The sequence below is a fragment of the Leptonychotes weddellii genome, chromosome 12 (assembly GCF_054177405.1).
Source record: "Leptonychotes weddellii isolate Sample4059 chromosome 12, ASM5417740v2, whole genome shotgun sequence".
Classification (NCBI taxonomy): Eukaryota; Metazoa; Chordata; class Mammalia; order Carnivora; family Phocidae; genus Leptonychotes; species Leptonychotes weddellii.
The window spans coordinates 81,548,970-81,554,969 of record NC_138380.1 but is presented as its reverse complement, the minus strand read 5'-3'; the positions used below and the strand labels follow the sequence as shown (position 1 = coordinate 81,554,969).

The window sequence follows — 6,000 nt, the reverse complement described above, 5'->3', positions numbered from 1 at the left end:
ATGGAGTGAAGTGGGGGACAGAGGATAGAAATGGGGGACAGAGGGCAGCGTAAGGCTTAGGGATGGACTCAGGGGTGGCAGTTAAGGTAAGGAGGTGTGTTGTGCATATCCCTGGCAACATGAGCCAAATCAGAACGCCTCATGCATCGCCAGGCAAATCGAATGGATGGTCCTTTTGCCCACTCAGGCATCCTTCTAATCCTTTTTCACATCAGTCCTCTTTCCCCCTCCTGCTTTCTTCATTTCAGCTCCTCATGCAGCAGCTGTTCTGTTCTCCCTGTCGCTCATCCTCTCAGGGGACTAACCCTCCCGCAATGGAGGGCTGCAAGGCGGCTGAAGTAATATGCTGGAAATTAAAGCTATATACTAATTTTGGGGGGGGGTTCCTGGGTGGTTCAGTCCATTAAGCACCCGACTCTTGATTTCAGCCCAGGTCATGATGTCAGGGTTGTGAGATCGAGCCCTGTGTCAGGCTCTGAGCTGGGCTTGGAGCCTGCTTAAGATTCTTTCTCTTCCTCTCCCTCTGCCCCTCCCCCACCTCGTGCTCCCTCTCTCTCTCTTAAAAAAAAGCCAACTATATACTAATTTTACATTTATTACAAGCCATATGTCATATCAAAATTGTTTAATTTTAATTTTTGGTGTCGTCTCTCTGTTCCCATTTCCCCCAGAGCTGTTTTCCTCTTCGGTCTTTGTTCTTTTTATTAATAGTATGTATGTATGACAGACATCTGATCAAACAATTGCTTTTCAAACTAGAATCTGTTGAGTACCTGATATGTCCCAGACTCTGCAGTGCTGACCCTTATAATAACTCTGTGTCTTCAGTATTACTCCTCTCCCTGTAGAGATAAGGGAAAGCATACCTGGAGAAGTCATCACTCCCCTGAGCCTCCTTCTTTTACACATTCCTTCTAGAACCCCTGAGTACCTCTGTGTTCCAGGCCCCCCGGAAGACATCAGGACTGACCTGGGCCTCACCAGGACTGCTCAGAGTCTACCTCAACCTGGTGTTGAGCACAGGGCTGAGGCCGGAAGGAAAAGAATGATTCCACACAGAAGTTGGGGTTGTTGTTTAAGGATGGTTCCTTACGAGGTCAAAACACTGGCGGACACAGTCCGGCTTCAGTGCCCACGGGACAAATTGCTACAAAAAACTAGGGCAAGAACAGAAGAGAGCAGAGTGCCATTTTCCCACCTCACATTGCCCTGGAAAGGAATGTCAGCAGGAAATCAGTCTCACAGTGGCTGGGGTGAAGGGGCCCCCTTGGGGCATGAGGGCACAAGGCAGAGGGGCATGCAGGAAAACCCAGGAACCAGCAATTACTGGAGTCATAGGGTATGAGGGGTCTTGAAGTCCTTTGCACAGGTGGGAATGACGCAGTGAGAGCTGAATTATGAGGATTATTGGTGGCTCCATTTGTGTTGGTAGGAAATAAGGTCATGCAATTATAAATAACAAATTGTCCTCAAAGAAGTGAAATTTTGTGTAGTCAAACATGCAGACATAACAATGTGACAGGTACTATTACAGTAAAACACACGGGGACTCAGGAAAGACTTCACAGAGGAAGTAACAAGTGAGCAAGTCTCTGAGGGATGAAGGAGAGTTTGCCAGATGAAGAAAGGATGGAGGAATATTCTAGATAGGAGGAATCTCACGTGCAGAGCCTTAGAGTTTCGACAATTCTTCTCATTAGAGGATGGAGACATAAGTTAGGGGCAGATCGTGAAGGAGCCTGCCAGGAGATCTGGAATTTATTTTATAGGCAACAGAGAGCCAGGCCAAACTTTTAAATAAGGGTATCATAAAATCACATTCTTTTTTTTTTTTTTGAAAGGTCATTCCAAAGGAAATTTGGAGAATTCATTGAGAGGTGAGAAGTACCCTGATGGTGGGATAAGGACCAGGGTCAGAAGAGGGATGGGACTGAGCCAAGACCCAGTGACCAGAGGTGAGAATACTGTTTCAGAAACGGTGGTTTCCGGGACAGGGGGTTCTGCGTGGCTGGGAGCACATCAGGTGGCAGTAGGAGAAAGAAAAGAAGGCTGCTCACCTGTGTGTGTGGTGCGGTGGGTTGAAGTGTCAAGTTCGAACTGAAGTTAGAGCAGAGCAGAGGAGAGGGCAGGGCCTGGAAGGATGCCCTGCACCTTTTTTGATCCTGAATCCCTGCCCTAGCCCTGGGGCCTGGAGCCTGGGATTGGGGAGCGGGGAGGAGGGGCTCCACCAAAGTTTTCTTGAATGAAACTAGAGAACGGAAGGAAACACGGTTCTCCAGCAGAGCCCAGTGAAAGCTGGAGCCGCAGTAAATGGTCAGGCAAGCTCTCTGATACCTGGCGTTTGGGAGGAAGCTCTCAGAGATCAGGCCGCAGACCCGGGATTAGTGAAGACCGTGAGTGCCGGGCTAAGGATCTTGGACACCACCTAGGATACAGCGGAGAGGGTCCTCCCGACCCTGAACTATGAACCCGCAGTGTGTTTGCTAAAATACTACCCACTTAGAAAACCTTAACTCTCTTTTTACCTTGCAAATACTTCTCCATAAAGCTCCCAAATCTGAAAATAAGCAAATTTGAACTAATTCTGTTCTCTGGGACCAGAAGACCCAATTCCTACCGCAAATAGACAGTCTCTCCCTTACGCTGAAGGCTCCCTTTCTGGGGGCTGTTTGAAATTAACAGCTGCAAAATAAATATATACAGAGAAAAATAAAAATACCCCCCCCCAATCTCATCCATCCAAGTGGTGAGTTTAGAAGAAATTAAATGCTTTACAAGAAGAAAATGGAAAGGCCACAGACCTCGGACAGAAACCTAAACCCATGAGGGTGGCATTTAAAACCCTCCCGTTTTCTGGAACATCTTTTGTAGCCAAATCCCTGCCGCCCTTGTCCCCGGAACGCTCCCGCCCTCCGCGCCCCCGACCCCGACCACCGCCGCCCGCACACGCTAGCAGGGTGACGTCGGTCGGCGGCGGCGCGGCCTCCCAGGTGAGGGGGCCACCCAGTCCCCGCGGCGCCGGCGGCCGGAGCCCATTCGCCGCCGCCGCCGCAGCCGCAGGGGCGGGAGGGGCTGGGCTAGCCGGGGAAGGGCGGGGGACGCCGGGGAGGAGTGCGGGGCGGGGGTAAGACGCGAAAGCGAGCGGCGAGGAGGAAGAGCGCGGCGCGGGGCGGGGGCGCAGGGGCGGGAGCGGCGGGGGCGCGCGCCGACGCGGGGCCAGCCCTGCTTCGCCCGGGTCGCGGGCGGACGCGCGCCGCAGTCGGAGCCTCAGACGCGCGGCGCAGGGGACAGCGCGGGGCGGCTGGAGGCGGCGGCTCCGTCGGGAACGGACGACGTCCACGCTCCAGGGTTCCGGGGGCTCAGCAGCGGTGGGCGCGGCGGAAGAACGTGAGTAGCTCCGTGCGCGTCCGGCGGTGGCACTCGGTCCTGCTCGGGGGCGACGGCTGGAGCGGAGGAGGGTGCGGGGGGCTGCTGTGTTGTCACTCGGACGCGGGCCCGGGGTTCAGCGGAGCGCCCTCCAGGCTGGCAGCGCCGCGCCACTCTCTCTGCGGCAGGGCGAACCTGGTCGCCAACTCCCTTCCTCCCCTCAGGCCTGGGACGCGCCCGCGGGCGCCGAGCGGGAGGAGGGGGACCGGCGCCCGGGCGGGGGCACGCTGAAATGCGGCAGCCCTGGCCGGCGCAGGCGGGCCCTTCACCTCCTCTAGTCTGTGGCCAACTTCTGCATTCGCGCCCGCGCCCCGCGCTTTCCGGGAAGCCCTGTCGGGGGTCCCTGGGTGGGCAGTTGGGCCTGGCTACAGGGGCCCGGCACCGCGGCTTGCCGGGCATGCACACGGCGGGCGCGGGGTGTCACGCCACGGTGCCGGCGGGACGAGGAGCGCAGGTGCCGGGCCGGCGCGCACCAACGAGTGCGCGTCCGGGTCCCCGCGGACACATCTGGGCGTGGGCTTTGTTCGGATGTGCTCACACCTGCGCCGATCGCTGGTACTCGGGGCCGAGGCGACCTCCACTCGCCGCCCCGGGGGAGAACTTGGGGAATCAGGGGGAACGGGAGAGACCGCGAAGGCAGCAAGGTGGGGCTTTCCCGGGGTTTTGTTGGCCCTACAGGTGCGGGTCCCCGGGGTCCCGGCGCCCCGCCCAGCCTCCGGAGGCTGGGACTTTTTGGGGCTGGCCCACCGGTTTGGGGGCTGACCCGGAAGAGAGCCCCTTCCCTGCCCGGACTCCCAGGAGTGGACTCTGGCCGCAGCTTGGCCCGGGGATGCTGTGTTGAGCCGGGAGCTATTGCCGGCTTTGGAGCATCCATCTCGCCGCGAGCGCCATCTGTGCGGTGCGCCACCCCCGGCGCCCTCCGGGCCGCGCGGGTGGGCGCCGCCGAGTGTTGGTCCCCGGCCGCTCGCCGGTTCGGCCATTCCCGGCCCCCAACTCCCCGCGCGCAGAGGGGACCCGGGGTGCCGCGGTCGAGCGGAGCTAGGGACTCGTCATCACTCCCGGAGCGGTGCACCCTGGGCAGCAAGCGCTGCCGGAGGGTTCCTCCGGCCCTGGGGGCTGGCGATTAGGCCGCTTCCCTTCGCTCCCGATCGCCTCTCCTCTCCCCGGCTCCCGGCCCTCGGCCGCATCCTCTGTCCCCCCGCACGCTCGGGGGCCGCCCCTGCGCAGCTGCGGGCGCGGAGGGAGGGCGCCGAGTGGAGGAGCCTCCTTCCACCCCGCCTCTCTTCTGCCTTCCCCGTAGCTGTTTGCCCTAAGAGGGAAGCGTTCTTTTCCTTCTCGGTCCCGCATGGTTAACGCACAGAGGTGCGGGTCTGAGGGGCTGGGCCCTTCCTCGCCCGAGGCTCTGGCAAAGAGAAGAGATGGAGGCGAGCGTCATGGGGCAGGAGGCTTTCGTTCTGCACCAGGAGCTCCCCCTGGGGCTGTCAGGAACGCGGTAGCTACTGAATACAGACCTGTGGAGGCTGGACTGCTTTAGGCTAACCATGCCGTGTTATTAAAATATTGTAATAGTTCGAGAGTAAAGGAGAGCTTCCGGAAATAGTGAAGTGGAATTAGAGCACTGGATACTTTCCATTTTAGTGATAATGATAGTCAACATTTTTTGAGAGCTTCAGATGTATGTACCAGGCGCTGTGCATGGTACAGGTATCATCTTATTTAATTTCCACAACATATTACTCTATTCTTAAAATTAGGAGATGGAGTCTTGAGAGGTCAGGTAACTTTCCCAAGGCCACATAGCTAGGAAGTGGGGGAGCAAGGTTTAGTTTTTGCCCCTACGCTTTACCATCCATGACTGTGAAAATGGGGCCTTTTGGAGGCTTGTCATATTAGTTTAGGGCAAGCCTAAAACCACCAAGTGATCAGGGACATTATAAGCCCATTCACTTCTGACCCCTGCAGACTCCACAGTAGCAGGCAATATTGTAACTCAGCAGATTGTATTGTGGAATAGCCTTTTATTGCCCTGTATCATCCTCGAATTCCTTTACATGTTCTTTTATTCCTGTTAGCTTTTAAGTGTTAGCCCAGGCAGTTACAGTCACTGGACTGTTTTTAGTGACCAGACTCCCCTGTGATTACAGAGACTGAGAAGTTCCTGGCACATCACAATTCTTGAGAAGAAATTTTTTTTTTTTTTTTAAAGAAAAGACCAACGTTTCCACTTGGCAAGTGATTCTAGTAGACTCCCAGTCCTGAATCTCCTTTGTAGACTATTTTGACTGCAGAAGATTTATTCCTCAAATTGGATATTGAATTTGAATAGGACCCTAGTATAAAATTTTAGGAAAGCATTCCATACTGTAAAGATTCTCCATATTAACTAAACAAGAGTTTGAACTAAAGTGAAAGCTGTTCCTGGGATGGCTTTTAGAATGATTGTAATTGACCAACTGCAAAAGTGAATTCATTGTGCATTCTTAATCCTTCTGACTCATGGTCTTCCTTCAACCTGCTTTGTACTTCATTACAGGAAAGTTGCAAAACATTTCACATCACCCAGGAATTTGAGAG

The 6,000-nt window shown here is 55.3% G+C and overlaps 1 protein-coding gene across 13 annotated transcripts in view; it reads left to right on the top strand.

Moving 5' to 3' along the window:
- The first annotated feature begins 3,243 nt into the window (after window positions 1-3,243).
- NRCAM (neuronal cell adhesion molecule) overlaps window positions 3,244-6,000 on the top strand; it is a 255,655-nt gene continuing 252,898 nt past the window's right edge. For 8 of the 13 annotated variants that reach the window (XM_081800731.1, XM_081800737.1, XM_081800739.1 and 5 more), the window contains exon 1: window positions 3,244-3,387. The gene's annotated coding sequence lies outside the window, so the exon portion shown is untranslated. The remainder of the gene's footprint in view (window positions 3,388-6,000) is intronic. The other 5 variants (XM_081800732.1, XM_081800738.1, XM_081800733.1 and 2 more) reach the window with 1 other exon arrangement.